The sequence below is a fragment of the Phoenix dactylifera genome, chromosome 5 (genome assembly GCF_051530095.1).
Source record: "Phoenix dactylifera cultivar Ajwa chromosome 5, Ajwa_hap1_PhDact_Kaust_v1.1, whole genome shotgun sequence".
Taxonomy (NCBI): domain Eukaryota; kingdom Viridiplantae; phylum Streptophyta; class Magnoliopsida; order Arecales; family Arecaceae; genus Phoenix; species Phoenix dactylifera.
The window spans coordinates 18,902,757-18,921,181 of NC_143194.1; the positions used below are offsets into that span (position 1 = coordinate 18,902,757).

Below are 18,425 nucleotides of genomic sequence, written 5' to 3' on the forward strand. Positions count from 1 at the left end.
GGTTTACATGTGATGTAGCAAACCCAATGAGACCTAAACTAAAACCTCCTCAATCAAGTCGAGAGTGAACCGACATGAGCAAGTCATATTAGATTAATTGATCTAATTGGTGTCTAGGAAAGCATGAAAGGTGGTTACTTAATTAGGACCTTACTCTCTGAGTAAGGGGAGCCTCCCACCTGCTTACCTGGTCAATTGTTCGATTACCTCTTATGAAGAGCTCAAGTTGCAAACACTAAGACCTGATTAACCAATATTAAGTCAATAGGTCTTCCACTGTAGTAGAGCTGCTAAGGTCTTTCTGATGTTGATTTGTCTCGGCTGGATACAGTGGGCAAGTTGCATCGGGGGGCTGAACCTCTCTATAGACATGAGATGTTGTAGGGATAAAGATGGGGTTGGGCACCAATAACTGTTAGGTGAGGACCCAATGACGACTTTATTTCTACGGTTATACGGTGGGTCTGACTTAACTAAGAAATGGGACCAATAACTGTTAGGTGAGGTCTTCATGGCTTAAAGACCAAGTTGCACTGCAACATGCTTGAGAAGCATTGTACAAGAGTTGTACACTCATCCATCTATGTGTCACCAATAACTGTTAGGTGAGGTGCCATATAGATTGGTGAGACCGCAATACCTACTAGAAACCCTAGTCGCGTAGGATTTCCGTTTTCCTACCAGGGGAGTGTGAGAAATTCGAGAAAATAGTGGGAGTTACATTTGTTCTAAAAGTCCTTAGAACAGATTAAGGATCAAGTACAAAAGTCTAACTAGAATCTTTACTCTCTGCAGATCATAATGTCAGCCTCAAACCCTTTGACCCGTATTCTTGAGACCAACCGATTGAATGGTACCAATTACAGAGACTGGCTTAGGAATCTCAAAATTGTTCTGAGTTGCGAGAAAATAGGCTATGTGCTCGACAATGACATCCCCGCATTACCAGCACGTCCGACCGCTGATCAGCGTACGACGCATGAGAAGTGGACAGACGATGACACTAGGGTCAAGTGCTATATCATGGCATCCATGTCCAATGAACTACAATGCCAGCATGAAAATATGAAGACTGCTAGGGACATACTGGCACACCTGCAAGAGTTGTATGGTGAGCAGAGTCGCACAGCTCGTTTTGAAGTGTCCAAGAGGCTCTTCAAAACAAAGATGCGCGAGAGGCAGTCCGTCCATGATCACAGTCTGACTATGATCAAGGACCTTGAGGAGCTTAAGAAGCTCGGTATGAACATGCACAAGGAATTGCAAGTAGATCTGATCCTTCAATCCCTTTCTGATTCATTTGGACAATTTATAGTAAACTACCACATGAATAAGATCGAATGCACTAAGACTGAACTAATAAATATGTTGGTAACTGCTGAGGGAGCCTTGAAAGGTTCAAGGGGCAATGTCCATGCTGCTGAGTTGACTTCTGGTTCCAAGAAAAAGTCTACTTGGAAGAAAAAGAAGCCTGCGAAGAAGCAGAAGAAAGACAAGAAGCCAAAGAAGGAAGTTCAAAAGAAAAAGGCCAATGACAAAGGAAAATGTTTCCACTGCAATGTCGACGGCCACTGGAAGAGGAACTGTCCTTCATACCTCGAGAGCCTGAAGAACAAGAAAGGTGACACACCTTCAGAAGGTATAGACTTGCTCATAATTGAAACTAATCTAACGGTTTCTTCTACTTCTAGTTGGGTTATAGATTCTGGTTCTAGTGCTCATCTATGCACTACCATGCAGGGTCTAAAGAAAAGTAGAAGGCTGGCAGAAGGTGCGGTAACCCTTCGGGTTGGCAACGGAGCAAAAGTTGCTGCTGTGGCTGTGGGCACCTACCATCTGCAACTACCGTCTGGTTTTAGTTTATTACTTAGAGACTGCTATTATGTACTTGCTGCTAGCAGAAATTTGATTTCTGTTTCATGTTTAGCACAGGAAGGTCATGTTTTTACATTTGACAAAGACTGCTGTTCTATTTATTTCAGAAATAAAATAGTCGCACGTGGTTTTATGATTGACAGTCTCTATCATTTGCATATGGATGTATCTGTAAATGTGTCTGAGCAAGAAGTGAATGGCAAAGGATCCAAGAGATCCAGGGATGAGATAAACCAAAAATATTTGTGGCACCTCAGGCTTGGCCATATTGGAGAGGACAGAATGAACAAAATGGATAAAGATGGGCTTCTCGGCTCATTGACTTCCGAGTCATATCCAGTTTGCGAGTTCTGTCTTTAAGGAAAAATGGCTAGATTGCCCTTTGTAGGACATGGGGAGAGGACCACTGAAATACTTACCCTGATACACTCAGATGTGTGTGGCCCATTCGATGTGCAAGCCAGGGGACGTTATTCGTACTTCATTACCTTTACCGATGATTATTCACAGTATGGGTATGTGTATCTTATGAGACATAAATTTGAATCTTTCGAAAAGTTCAAAGAGTTCAGAAATGAAGTAGAAAAACAAACTGGAAACCTCTTAAGGCTCTTCGATCAGATCGAGGAGGAGAATACCTTAGTGGAGAATTCCGGGACTATCTCAAAGACAATGGCATAGTCTCACAATGGACTCCTCCGGGTACACCTCAACTCAACGGAGTGTCAGAGAGGAGAAATCGGACTCTATTGGATATGGTCCGGTCCATGATGAGCTTCACTGATTTACCGATGTTTCTTTGGGGAGATGCCTTACTTACCGCAGTATATCTACTTAATAGAGTTCCCTCTAAATCCGTTCCTACCACACCGTATGAGATATGGCATGGTAAGAAACCAAGTCTTGGTCATCTCAAGATTTGGGGATGTCCAGCCCACGTCAAAAGACTACAGACGGACAAACTAGAGGCTAGGACCATAAGTGCTCGTTTTATAGGATATCCTAAAGAGTCATTAGGATACAATTTTTACGTCTCAGAGGATCACAATGTGTTTGTGAGCCGTCATGCCATCTTCTTGGAAAACCAGTTTATCCTTGATAGAGGCAGTGGGAGAAAAATTGAGCTTGAAGAGAAAGTCTCTGAAAAGCAACGAGTCATGGATCCTATAAAACCCATTAATACAGAGCCAGTACACGTTGTCCCTCAACCACCTCGCAGATCCAGTAGGGTCTTCCATCCTCCCGATAGATACTTAGGTATACTAGAAGAGGATACCGAGAAAATGTTCCTAGTGGGAGATAGGGATCACATACAGGATCCCAAAACCTACAACGAGGCGATATCTGATATCGATTCCGAGAAATGGTTGGAAGCTATGAAGTCAGAGTTAGACTCCATGCATTCCAACCAAGTCTGGACCTTAGTAGATCCACCAGAAGGTATTGTACCTATTGGATGCAAATGGATCTACAAAAGGAAAATAGGTTTGGATGGAAAGGTAGAGACCTTTAAGGCAAGGCTGGTGGCGAAAGGGTATAGTCAACGCGAAGGCATTGACTATCAGGAGACCTTTTCACCTATAGCCATGCTGAAATCCATCCGAACATTGCTTGCCATTGCAGCATTTCATGATTATGAAATCTGGCAGATGGATGTGAAAACTGCTTTTCAAAATGGATATCTTGAAGAAGATATCTATATGGAACAGCCTCTGAGTTTCACTTCCAGTGATGGAGATCACAAGGTCTGCAAGCTGCAAAGGTCCATTTATGTACTAAAGCAAGCATCTCGGAGTTGGAACACTCGTTTCGATAACGCAATCAAAACGTTTGATTCATCAAAAACGAAGAGGAACCGTGTATTTACAAAAAGGTTAGTGGGAGCGCTGTCGTATTTCTCGTACTGTACGTGGACGACATCCTCCTGATAGGGAATGATATTCCCATGCTAACTCGGTCAAGGTCTGGTTGTCAAAAGAGTTCTCCATAAAAGACCTTGGGGAAGCATCCTATATTTTGGGAATAAAAGTCTATAGAGATAGATCTAAAAGGATGCTTGGCCTATCACAGAAAATGTATATAGAGGAAGTGCTGAAAAGGTTCAGCATGGAAAACTCCAAAAGGGGTCTCTTACCCTTTAGGCATGGAATTCATCTCTCCAAGAAGATGTGCCCCAACACATCTGAAGAGATTCAACGCATGAGCAAGATTCCCTATGCATCGGCAATAGGGAGCCTCATGTATGTCATGCTATGTACACGACCTGATATAGCTCTTGCTGTGAGTGTCACAAGCAGATTCAGTCAAATCCAGGTGAAGAACACTGGACAGCTGTGAAGAATATTCTTAAGTACTTGAGAAGAACTAAAGATTTATTCTTGGTCTTTGGAGGATCATCAGAGTTGAAGGTAGAAGGGTACACAGATTCAGACTTCATGACTGACGTCGATGATAGAAAGTCAACATCTGGATATGTGTTCTTGTGCAATGGTGGTACGGTGAACTGGAAGAGTTCTAAACAACCGATCATTGCTGACTCTACTATGGAAGCTGAATACATCGCCGCATCTGAAGCTGCTAAGGAAGGCTTCTGGTTCAAGAAATTCATTGCAGAATTAGACGTGATGACATCAGATGCCATAACACTCTACTGCGATAATAATGGCGCCATAGCTCTAGCTAAGGAGTCAAGGTCTCATCAGAAGTCCAAGCACATAGAGCGGCGCTTCCACCTCATACGCGACTATGTTGAGAAGAAGTATGTCGAAGTGCAGAGAGTAGACTCCGCGGACAACGTGGCAGACCCGTTCACTAAACAGCTAAGTCAGCAAAAGACTGAAGCCCACCTTGAGAAGATGGGACTAAGATATATGACTGATTGGCTTTAGTGCAAGTGGGAGATTGTTAGATGTATGCCCTAGAAGCCAATTTTGGCTGACACATTATTAATTTTGGGACATAATTTGTATTTGACTTTATTATTATTGAATAAATAAAAGGCATCTTTTTCATTCATATTGTTATTGTGTCTATGAATCGTCCAAGGAATTAATAAGATGATGATGCATATTCTCAAGAGTTGAGAATTTAAGCCATGTATCATTAGTGATTAATTTCTAAACGCTCCTGATCGATGGATCATCATGAGGACGGTGATCGATCCGATGAGATCAGTGCACACATTACTTTCCCTATGGATGGACGAGACTCGAGTCCACGGTGTGGAGACACTAAAGTAATAGTGCAGGTGCTTGTTAGAGAACAAGGGTACTGAGCGTGACCAATACAAGAAGTCACTTTGATGACTATCCACTCGTCAGTGACTTGCTTGATGTTGCAGTAGTGTGACTGGTCCTTTGACCTGCGATGCTTCGGCTACTCACAGTGAGGTTATTGTAGTTTGACTGCACACATACATGGTCTCTAGCCATATGGGTCCATGCAGTGTAGATTGGCTGCAGTAGGTTCACTGTAGGAGTAGGGTATGCACCTATAAGGAATCTATCGACCTTGATAGATAAGGAGAGATCCTATGTGATTTATAAGACTGAGTTCATAAGACCTCGGCCGGGGCAGATTGCACAGTAGAGAAAGAGTTCTCCGCTCTCGAACTTAAGTCGAATAAATCTTGACATATGACAAACGAAGGGGTTTGACGAGTTATCCATGACCTCCGTCTTGTAAGGATCCACGATAGAAGGACTGTATCACATGATAACTGCACCTAGAGGTTCATCATTCTATTCTGCTGGGTAGCCACTACATGCTGCTAGGTGTCACTGGTGGATGGTGGGACTCACAGGGATTATCTCGATGATCGATTAACCCTAATGAGTAGAGTTGGAATCGTTCCGACCCATTGAAAGGAGTTTTCAATGATATTGTGATAGAGATCACAATATATCTCACTACCAGTCAGAATAGAACCTATGGGGTCACACACACTAGAAGTATTGACCGATCCGATGGTTGAATCGTGATTAGGAATCACAAGTAATCAATTCGATTGATATTCAGTTGAAGAAGGAATGGGAATTGATTAATTGGACTTAAAACACGAATCCTACTTGGAGTAGAATTCCTGGAGTCCTAATTGGATTAGGACTGGGAGTCCTACTTGGAGTAGGACTGGGATTCCTACTTGGAGTAGGATTCCTACAATCCTAATTAGATTAGGAGTTTTGAATTAAATTTGGATTCCTACTTGGAGTAGGATTTCTAGAGTCCTAATCGGATTAGGACTTCGAATTCAAATAAGAGTCCTAATTGGATTAGGACTAAAATTAAATAAGTCCTAATTGGATTAGGATTTCTTAAGTCCTAATTAATTATTAATCTAATGGATCAACATGACTCCTAATTGGATTAGGATTGAAGGGTTCAATTGAGTCATGGTTCATTCAAGTCCTAATTGGATTAGGACTAGCATTGATTGAACCCAATTGATTCAAGCCTAATTAGATTAGGACTAAACCATGAGAGGGACACCTAATCCTCCTTGGAGGAGGATTAGGTTAACCAAATAAGAGGGGCATAAGCCCCTCTCCTTTTCTTGGTGTGGCATGAAGAGAGGGGGCCGGCGCCCCCTCTTAGGAAGTTAATCTAGGGCTCCTAAATTGTAGGAGCCCTAGATGGCTTTAAAAGAGGAGCAAGGGCCGGCGCCCTAAAATGTGTGAAGCTCTCTTCCTCCAAGCCGTGGCCACCCCTCTCCCCTCCTTGTTTCAGCCGCAAGCAAGGAAGAACAAAAGAAGGACTTGGCGGCCTTCTTCCTCCACCCTTCCTTCTTCCAATGCAGGGAAAAGATAAAGGCTGAAAAGCCAGGTGATCTTCTTCCTTGGTTGCTCCTTCTTCCTCCTCCTCCTAAGCACAATCAAGGGTTGATTATAAGGGAGGAGATCAGCCATCAAAGTTATCTCTGCAAGGGAGCTAGCACCCCGGGGAGATAGAAAGCTTGGATCGGTTCCTGCTTCGTGTGGATACCCGTAGAGGCCGGGCACTTGAACGGCTTCAAGCGAACCTTCATCCAAAACCACGATCATCAGTTTGCGGTGATCATCTACCCGCACAAGGTGAAGATCTGATCTTCTAATGTTTTAAAAAGTATTTAATCCTTACCCATCTACGAACGGTTCATGAAACAACGTTCATGAGATGAACGTCGATCCCGCTTATGTTGATTCCGCTGCCATCTGAATTTTTTTTGAATTTTCTGCGGCATGGGCGGGTTCCCAACAGCAATGCCCCCTAGAGCGGGAGCTCGCATGCCCGGCGGACGGAGCCTCCTTCCAGATGGACCCGGAAGTTCCAGCTTCAGGACCCACCATCTCGACGAGAGCAGAAGTTGAGGCCAACCTAGCCTTCTTCCTGGGCTCGGGTGGAGCCCCGCCAGCCTCAGCTGCCCTCTTCTTGTACCGGGCATAAAGAGCTGAGTCGCTGGTCACCATCCTTGAAATATCTGAAGAAAAAAGGCCTAAGTGTCAGGTCGTCCCCAAAGAATAATGATAAAGAAGAAATAGAATAAGTAAAACAAGAGACGACAAAACACAAGAGGAACAATGCAACTGCCCTTACCCCGGGGGCGCGCCGAGCTCAGGCTGACGTTCACCAAAGCCTCCTCGCTCAGGAGGTCGTTCAGAAGAATATTCTCCTCGAGGCCGTGGACAGCATCGAGGGCCTTCTGCTCGCTCTCTGAAAGTCTAGGGAGCTTGTTGGCGGCTTTGAGCCGGGGATGTCCCCACCTTGGGTCGAATCCCCACGTGCACTCGAAGGAGAGAAAGAAAAATTTTTTCTTCCATCCACAAATGGAGGAAGGAGCACCTCGGAAGAACGGCCTACCGCCCCGAAGGGCGAGGTAGAGCCATTCCCCATCCGCCAGGTTGGACTTCAACATAAAACACCGGCGGAAGACATTTACCGAGGTCGATGTCCCATGCACAAGGCAGAGGGATAAAAAACCAACAATGGTCCTCTACGAGTTCGGAGCGGGCTGCGCTGGGACGAGCTGGTACGCCGCCAGAAACTCGTTCATGAACCCGTGCGAGGGGAATCGCAGGCTGGCCCAGAGTGTCTCTACGTATATCCCGATCCGGCCTAGAGGAGGTCTCGTCATCCGGTCTTCCGACCCTGCGGGCTCAAGGCGAAACCCGCATGGAGGGAAGAACCAACCGCGGATCAACTCCAACTCCTCGGTCAAATCGGACCCGACTTCGTCCAGACCGCGACCCATCCCCAAGAGAAAAAATAGAGAAGGAGGAAGACAAAAAAAGGAAGAAGGGCAAAAACCCTCCGAGCAAATGAGGGAGAAAGACCTATTGCGAGTTTCCCCAAAAATACCGCCGGCCGAAGGTGAAGAAAACGCTTTGAGGCACCGCCGGAAAGAACTGGGCGACGGCTAGGAGAAGGAAGAGAAAGAAAATGGAGAAAGGGGAAGGCAGCAGCAGCGGCGGCCAAATAGAAGCTTTTAGGGCCAGGTCTGGGGTTTATATAGACCCTTCCGACGGTCCAGATCGACAGAGCCAAATTCCGCCTTCCGCCTAGATCGCGCTACATGTCGGCCCCGAAAACTGAAGCGACATATCAACCTGGATCGACGCTTCTAAAGCAAAATCGAAGCGGCGTCTCGTCGAATCCTGGAGCCTCATCATGAGCCCACGGCTCGAAGCAACCTCGAAAAGCAGAAGGGCATCGCCCCGTCGCCTCTCATTAAAAATACCCCGAAGCGTGCGGAATGGTGGAACAATTTAAAGCTGCTTGGCCCCATTAGCATAATAAAGGCAGCTACTACCTTCGCCCGAGCTCGTGAACGGCTCGAACTCGAAAGTTGGGGAATAGTGTTGGAAAAAAAATGGATTGCCCCGAAACACGTAGATGCCTCGCCGGCACGTGATGACAGACGCCCCGGCAGCAACCCTCAGGGCACTCGACCTCTGAGGCACCCGACCTTAGAGGCGCCCAACCACGAGGTGCCCGACCACAAGGCGCCCGACCTCAGGGGGGCCCAACCGCGGACACGCCCGACCTTAGAGGTTTCCGACCACAAAGCGCCCGACCTCGAAGTGCCCGACCTCGGCATCCCCGACTTCAGAGCTCACAGCCTCGCGGCCTTGGTCTCGGCCAAGCTGAACCCGATCGACCTCAACCCCAAAGAAGACCCGGTTAAAGGACGAAGCAAACTCCTTCACCCTGCTGGGAACCAAAACTCTCCCCTCCTCATATGGGACCCAATCCCATGATCTCTACTTGAGCCACTGTCAGCCATTAAATGTGCACGATCTCCACGGACTTCCAGCTTACTCAAAATCTCAGACCATCCACGGCAACCAGTTGACTCACTCAACTCCATCCAGTCACCCACGGCAGTTCATTAATTCACACGATCATGCCCAATCATGACAGTAACTCATTTAATTCGTCCAGTCACGTCACAGATAACCATGTATCCCTCCTATAAAAGGAGAATCGCTTCCTCTTGAAGGAAGATTCTGATTTTTGGCTCTGACTTCTACTTACAAGTCATCTCCTTTCTCCACAAAAGTTCCCCTCTGACTTAAGCATCGAAGGGCCGGCGCCGGAAACTCCGGCCATTGGCTTTTTGCAGGTCCTCCAGAGGACGCAGCCCGCCGACGCACCACCCGCCGGAGCTCCATCTTCTCAACTAGTGGTCACCCCCGGGTCCAATTTCCAGCAACAGCTAGGCCGGCGCCGGAAACCCCGGCCATCAGCTTTTTGCAGATCCTCCGGAGGACGCATCCCGCAGACACACCACCTGCCGGAGCTCCACCTTCTCAGCCAGTGGTCACCCCCGGGTCCAATTTCCAGCAACACATTCAATGAGAGGTAATGATTAGCATTAGTACAAATCTTTAGGAACGAGAGACTGATAGACACAGAGATAGGATATAGTGGTTTTAGTCTACAGCGCATATGCTTGATAATATTTACTTTTCACCTTTCTTTTGAACAAGAATTTGATTTATCCTTCTTATGGTAGGGTGTTATCTACTTAATATTTGTTAGAGGGGACTTCAGGTGGAATTCTCTTGAAAATTATGCAGGATCCACATAATTGTTTGGGACAGAGATCCTCGCTTTCTTTCAATGCGGAAATCTCCATATTCTTTAGATATTACTGAGGCACATCTTATCCTGTAGATGAGCGCATGCCTGAAATGAGGCAATATTCTTATGGTGAAGTGTTGTAGAGGTATATGACCCTATAGGGATTTTATGTAATTTCATGGCACAAGGAAACACCTGGTATTATAAAATCATTATATGCAATTTTAAAACTTATGTAAAATCCGAGAATTCCATGTTTTGCAATACATTAAATGTATCTTTGGAGGTGGGCAGTAACATCTCCGCGAATCTGCTACATTATGTTATTATATGGGATGTTATATCTGTCTTAAATGCATTACAAATTATGGTATTACAAAATATAATGTCAATCATATTTGTTTTTAAAAAAATATTATGCTATTCATTCCTTACAATGCTCAGAAAAGTAGCCCTGGATGTCTTGGTTGATAATCTGAAATATCACTAGATAATGGCTGATCAATAATTGTGTACAAGTGCCTTCATTTGATTGTTGGATCACATACTATATTGACTGATAAATTCATCTCCGGGTTGTTTTCCATCGTCCAAGACATTCAGATTCTTGGTTAAACTTTCATCGGTGTTGCATTTCAGTCGAGATGAAACTGAAATCTTAAAGTCAGAAACCTTGTCATCTCTTGTACAGGCTTTTACTTAAATCCTTCATCTAGTCGGACCAGCTTTCACAGTTTTTGCCTTTTTAAATTGGTATCATTCAAATAAAATCATATTAATAATTATTAGTCTTGACCATTTTTTTTCCCTAACTACTTTGTATCACGAGTGAATTTGGTGCCTTGGGAAGTCAGAATAATGAATTTTTCATTTTCATCAGGATAAGTGGATTTGATCCCCCTCCTGCACGAGTTTTTGCTTGGCGCGTGCTGGAACTAAAAGGACCGGGTGTCTGTGAAGAGGAGGCCATGGCTGTAGCTGATGTATATCCCCGTTTCTTTTGATTCTTCATAATTTTTTTTTTCAGGAGCACATGGTCAAAAGTTGAAACATTAATCTACCCCCATATCCTTCCATTTTTACAAGTCCATTAGCTCTTATGACCAGGAACTTTGCTTGGATTTACTTCACTGAATCTTCATATCCTTGTCTTAACAATTTTCCTTTTTTGTTAGATGGAATATCGGGCTGAGAAGAAAGCAATGAAGAAGGCATACGCCGAGTTGAAGCAAATTGCACGCCGCCAGGGGAAGGCACCACCTCCAAACCCATACCTGTTGCGGAAAATACAGGATCCAAACGGCGAACAGAATAATGCACAAAATTAAGAGAAGAAGAGGAAGAAGAAGAGAACACAGGGATTTACGTGGTTCGGCAATATGCCTACGTCCACGGGAGCGAAACGGTCGTAACTTTTCTTCTGTCACAAAATAACAAGGGTTACAAGATATTTATAGCTAAACCCTAACCCTGGAGTCCCAATCCCTATCAGCATCCCTGGTAAGATAAAATATTACATAATTATCCCAAAGATAAATATATCTCGTCGCTTCGCTCCGCTCCGTTAGAATACCAGTGTACCACTCAAATAAGAATACCACTTAATATGAGCCACTTATTCTAACAATCTCCACCTTGGCGAATATTCACCCCTTAGGAGAAAAATAACCTGGGATACCACCTGACGCTGATAGGTTGGAACACATCCTCTCTAGCACCTAGAGATGTTAACCAAGTCCAAGCAATGCTTGAACTTATCTGCAGTAACGGGTTTTGTCAACATGTCTGCTGCATTTTCAGAAGTGTGAACTTTCTCGAGCAATATGTCACCGGAAGAAACCAACTCCCTGATCTTGTGATACCTTACATCTATGTGCTTGGTTCTCGCATGATATACCTGATTCTTCGCCAAATAGATCGCACTCTGACTGTCACAATGCAACTGAACTCCACCTTGCTGAACACCCAGCTCTTTGACTAATCCCGTCAACCACAATGCTTCCTTGGCAGCCTCAGCCACTGCCATATACTCGGACTCAGTCGTAGATAGTGCAACTAGAGACTGAACCATGGACCTCCAACTGATAGGCCCTCCTGCAAGAGTGAATACATAGCCTGTAGTCGACCTCCTGTCATCCAAGTCCCCTGCATAATCTGCATCAACATACCCCACGACTGAAGGATCATCCTGCTGTCTGACAAACATGATACCATGGTCTGTAGTACTCCTCAAGTATCTGAAAATCCACTTGACTGCATCCCAATGCTGTCTTCCTGGATTCGCCATAAACTTGCTCACTGCACTAACTGCATGCGCTAAATCCGGCCTAGTACAAACCATAGCATACATCAGACACCCCACTGCACTAGCATATGGAACCTTTGACATGTCTTCAATTTCTTTTTCTGTCTTTGGGCACTGTGAGGTAGACAATCTGAAATGATTCGCTAAAGGTGTGCTCACTGGCTTCGCATTACTCATGCTGAACCTCTCCAACACCTTTTGTATATAACTATCCTGAGATAACCACAATTTCCTGGAATCTCTGTCCCTGCGAATCTCCATCCCAAGAATCTTCTTGGCCGCGCCCAAATCTTTCATGTCAAACTCTCTACTCAACAAAGTCTTCAACTTGTTGACTTCATTCATACTCTTTGCAGCAATCAACATATCATCCACATAAAGTAACAGAAAAATAAAAGAACCATCATCAAGGCTCCTCACATAAACACAATAGTCATACTCACATCTCTTGTAGCCAATCCGAATCATGTAGGAGTCAAAACGCTTGTACCACTGCCTCGGAGATTGCTTTAGCCCATAAAGTGACTTCCTCAATTTACAGACTAAGTGCTCCTGTCCAGGTTCTGAAAACCCTTCTGGCTGCTGCATGTAAATCTGCTCCTCCAACTCACCATGAAGAAAAGCTGTCTTTACATCCATCTGCTCTAACTCCATATTGTAATGTGCTACCAATGCCAACACTACCCTGATGGAAGTGTGTCTGACCACTGGGGAGAAAATCTCATCATAATCAATCCCAGCTCTCTGTGAGTATCCCTTTGCTACCAGACGTGCCTTGAACTTTTCCCCTTCTTTTTCTGATACTGCTTCCTTTTTCTTGAACACCCACTTGCATCCTATCGCTCTCTTCCCCTTTGGAAGCTCCACCAACTTCCATGTCTGATTTTTATTCAAAGATTCCATCTCCTCCATCATAGCACCCATCCATTTACTCTTCTCCTGGCTATGTACTGCCTCCTGAAAAGTAGTAGGATCTCCACTGCTAGTGATTAATGCATAGGAAACCAAATTTTCAAAACCATACCTAGTTGGTGGCTTGATAGTACGCTTGGGTCTGTCTGTGATTATATTATGTTGCTCTTGATCGGCTGAGGTAGAAGTCTCTGTACCCTGAACATTATTTTCCTTGACAGAACTCTCTAACTCCACCTGCATCACCTGCTTATTGCTGGTGCAACTTTCTGGCATCTGCTTCTCTTCTTCTTGAGTACTTTTCAACATGGCTTTCTCATCAAAAACCACATCTCTGCTGATCACCACCTTGTTTGCCTTCGAATCCCAAAGCTTGTACCCTTTCACCCCTTTCTGATACCCCAGAAAGATACACTGTCTAGACTTCGGGTCTAGCTTTGACCTCTCCTCACTAGGAATATGCACATAGGCAGGACATCCAAATACTCTCAAACTTGATTAGTCTACCTCATTACCTGTCCATACCTCCTCTGCAACCTTACCATCTAGTGCTGCCCTAGGTGACCTGTTAATCAAAAAGCATGCCATATTCACTGCCTCTGCCCAGAAGTTCTTTGCAAGCCCTGCATTTAACCTGAGACACCGTGCTCTTTAAGCTATAGTCCTGTTCGTCCTTTCCGCCACACCGTTCTGCTGAGGTGTCTTGCGTACTGTGAAGTGTCTCTTAATCCCATGCTGCTCACAAAACTCAATGAACTTTGAATCTGTGTACTCAGTCCCATTGTCTGACCTGAGGCATTTGATCTTTCTCCCTGTCTGATTTTCTACTTCAGCTTTCCACAACTTGAACTTGGCAAACGTTTCTGACTTGTGCTGCATGAAGTACACCCAGACCTTTCTCGAGAAATCATCAATAAAAGTTACGAAATATGTATGTCCACCCCGTGATGCTACTCTGACTGGTCCCCAAACATCTGTATGAACATAATCAAGAATACCCTCTGTCTTGTGCGTGGCAGTCCTGAATTGAACCTTGTTCTGTTTTCCAAGAACACAATACTTGCAGAAATCCAGTTTGCAAGTTTTAATACCCTTCAGGAAATTTCTTTTATGCAGTTCCAGCATACCACGTTCACTCATATGACCCAAACGCATATGCCACAAGACTGTATTATCAGACTCAGACTCTGCAGCAGCAACTCCACCTACAACAGTAGTTCCTATCAACCTGTAGATGTTCCCTGCTACTTTCTGCCCCTTCATCACTGTCATAGCACCTCTACTAACCTTCATTACTCCACCTTGAGACTTGTAACAAAACCCGTTAGAGTCTAAGGTACCCAATGAAATTAGATTCTTTCTCAAATCTGGAACATGTCTAACATCACACAACGTTCTAACCACACCATCAAACATAGTAATTCTGATATTACCTATTCCAATGACTTTGCAAGATGCATCATTACCCATCAAAACAGAACCAGAATTAACTAACCTGTAGGTGTCAAACCAATCTTTATTGGGCGTCATGTGATAGGAACATGCTGAATCTAGAATCCAAGAATCCGCGAGATGATCTGAACTGGACGAAACTGAAAGTATATCACCATCACTGCTCTCTGTGTCTTCTTTCACTATATTTGCAGACTTGGACCCTTCAGATCTGTCATCATCTTTATCCTTCTTTTTCTCAGGACAATTCTGCTTTATGTGATCTTGTTTTCCACACTTGTAGCACGTTATGCTCTTCTTTTTTCTGGATTTAGACCGAGATTTACTGCGATTTGATCCATTCCTTGTGTTGCTTCTTCCACGCTCCTGGTTACCCTTCACCACTAAGCCTTCTCCTTGAGAACTCTCAGCACTGGCTTTCTTCCTCTGATGAAAACCTAACAAGGCTCCAATGACGTCCTCTAACTCTAGGGTCTCCTTTCCCCACGTCAGAGTTGTAACCAAATTTTCGTACGTAGGAGAAGCAGGTAAAGAATGCAATAACATCAACGCTTTGTCTTCGTCTTCGAACTTCACATCAACTCGCTGCAGATTACTGATAATCTGATTGAACACGTTGATATGTTGGCTTAAATCAGCACCCTCTGTCATCTTAAGACCGTACAATTTCTGCTTAAGATAGAGCTTGTTCGTCAACGACTTGGACATGTACCGACTCTCCAATTTTGACCAAATTGCTGCCGGTGATTCCTCGTCCATGACATGATACATCACGTCATCAGCCAGACAAAGTCGTATATTTGAAACAGCCTTAGTCTCCAATTCCTTCCACTCTGTATTACCCATATCATCTGGTTTCTTTCCATACAAGGCCTTCACCATACCCTGTGATACTAACAGATCCTTCACCCTCCTCTGCCATAGCCCGAAATTCCCAGTTCCATCGAACTTTATCACATCGAACTTTGCAGAAGACATCCCTACAATCTTATTTTTTTGCAAAATAAAATAGAGAAAAAATAGGATCTGTTGAAAAATTAAAATACCAGAAACGCCCCTCTTCTCCTAGGTCAGAACGCACGCTAGCAACGGCAGAACCCCCCTCCTCGCGACGAGAGGACCGGCGGGCGGAGCGCTAGCGACGGCCTCTTTCTCCACTGGATCCCGCCACGGACGGCGGTGGTGGCGCGCGGATGACGGGAAGTTCTTCCTCTCCTCGCTTGCGTCGGTCGACGATGGGGGTTTGGGCTTCCTTGCTCGGACAGCGCTCCTCTCCTCCTTGATCTCCTGCTTCCCGTTGAAGAGCACGACGGGAAGGAGGCTGCGGGGTTGACGGCGTGCTCGGGGAAAGATGCTCTCTGCGATGGGGTTTTCTTTTCTCCACGGGAGCCACGACGAACCAGAGAACAATGGGGTTTCGGTTGGGAAGAAGAAACCCACGAGCCCCCCCTCCACGTGAAGCAGGAACGCCCACGTGAAGAATTGTATTCCCTGTGCTTGGGAGAGAGGACACAAAACCCTCAAAAAACCCCTCCGACGTGAAAGGAAAATCTCCTACCTTCACGTTGAAGCAAAACCTTCCACGTCTGATCTCCCCTTTCCCTCTCTTCACGGCCTTCAAGAAGCAACCCCTCCTGTGAAACCAACCTGGCACGGAAAAGACCACCCACGGGAGGAAAATTTCTTTGCGTTTTCTCGGCTTGGGAGAAGACGCCTCTAATCTCCCCACGGGAAGAACACCGCCCACAGCCGCAGGAAATATCACCTAAGGCTCTGATACCAATTGTTGCGAAAATACAGGATCCAAACGGCGAACAGAACAATGCACAGAATTAAGAGAAGAAGAGGAAGAAGAAGAGAACACAGGGATTTACGTGGTTCGGCAATATGCCTACGTCCACGGGAGCGAAACGGCCGTAACTTTTCTTCTGTCACCAAAGTAACAAGGGTTACAAGATATTTATAGCTAAACCCTAACCCTGGAGTCCCAATCCCTATCAGCATCTCTGGTAAGATAAAATATTACATAATTATCCCAAAAATAAATATATCTCGTCGCTTCACTCCGCTCCGTTAGAATACCAGTGTACCACTCAAATAAGAATACCACTTAATATGAGCCACTTATTCTAACAATACCCAAGTGCCATCAAAGAGATACAAGCAGAGGAGAAGAAATATGTTCATGATCGTTTCTTTAATCTCAAGATACTTGAGATTGCGCGAAACATGAAAGCTGAAAAGGCTGCACAGATGCAAGATCAACAAGGAGGTGGTGGTAGTGGTGCAGGTGGCGGCCAGCCTCGTGGCTGGAATGTTGGTCAGCGCCGGTGAACTCCATTCATGGTTATATAAGGTGCTTTGTTAAATTTGGTCTTTTGTCTGATCAGTTTGTTCAGAAACTATCGAACATTTCATGTTCAGGGGGTATGTAATTCACACTTTGGTTGTCTTCTTAATAAATGAAAATAGCTGTTTGCCAGCAGTTTTAGCACAATGTATCAAAGATTGACACAGTAACTAATGGCATATTCATCGAGTACTAGTTACTTATACCTTGTAGCCTGTGATTCACCATGTGTTCAATTTCTGGGCATGTGTTTATAGGAAGCTTCTAATTACGTGTGATATCAAAGTTCCAGCAAGATGAGAACATACGAGCACAGGCCATGGAGATCAGGCCCATCCCTTCTTCAGATAGACCTTTGACAGCTCGGAACACCTAGAGTTCCCTCTCTGCTATGGCAGCTCCTCAGACGGTGTTTGTCACATGGGAGTCCCCACCCCCGAGTTTCCTGAAGATCAATTTCGACGAGTCAATGCTGGATGGTGGTATGCGGGGCGGTGCAGGCTTTGTCATACGAGGCCCGCACCCAGGGCAGTGGCAGTAGGTGGCTACCAGCTGTTTGACACGTCGGTTCCGGGAGCAGAGCTGCGAGCTGCCTGGGCGGATCTTCGAGATGCGCGGGTGGTGCTGTAGGCCAGTTCGATCATTCTGGAGGGCGACTCGACCACGGTCATTAGGTGGATTCAGAGAGGGTCGAGGGGTGAGAGCACAGACTACCCCCTTGATTCGCGACATAGGGATGATGATGAGAGATGGAGGGGCCATCCAGGCCAAGCATGTATTTAAGAAAGCCAATGGGGCAGCCGATTGGGTGGCTGCCTATGCGGCCTACCACTCAAGGTACGCCCTTTGGTCGGGGGAGGGGGAGCTACCATTGGCACTCCATGAGTTGTATTTTGACTTTATTGGGTGTATTCGTACACGCACTGTATGAAGCATTCGTTTTAAGCAAAAAAAAAAAAAAAGGAGATGAGAACATATGCATGTGTGTGTGTATCCAAGGGATGGGGCGACGTCCATCCAGCCTCCTGCAGGTAGGGTTGAACTGAGGTTTTTGGATACCGTAGCAGAATAACTTTACCAACTGAACTAATTGGTGACTTAGTCTTTGCAAATACAGATTGATATCTTTGCCCATCCCGAAATTGCAATATATCACCAAGATCACCATCAATATTCTCCATCTTGGTGAACGGAGATCATGGTAAAAGCTGCACTAATGTCCCCTGTTAATGGGTTTTCTGGTCCTGCTAGAAATAGTGCAATTTTTGGAGCAACCAGAAACAAACTGCTGGTGAATATTACTGCTTTCACTTGAATGTATTTAGGAAATTTGACTATAGTTGTTTTAATGCTTAATTGTTAAAATTTAAATTCATGCCAATTACATAAATATATTGAGGCCTCCATTGTCCGTTTCTTTTCGAGTTGGAGCCAGTTTTTGCCCGTACAAGCTGACATGTCCCACCCATGTCA

The 18,425-nt window shown here is 45.0% G+C and overlaps 1 pseudogene; it reads left to right on the forward strand.

The window, feature by feature from the left end:
• The window catches only part of LOC120104625 (uncharacterized), a 32,809-nt pseudogene extending 15,654 nt beyond the window's left edge, over positions 1 to 17,155 (forward strand).
• Positions 17,156 to 18,425: the final 1,270 nt, after the last annotated feature.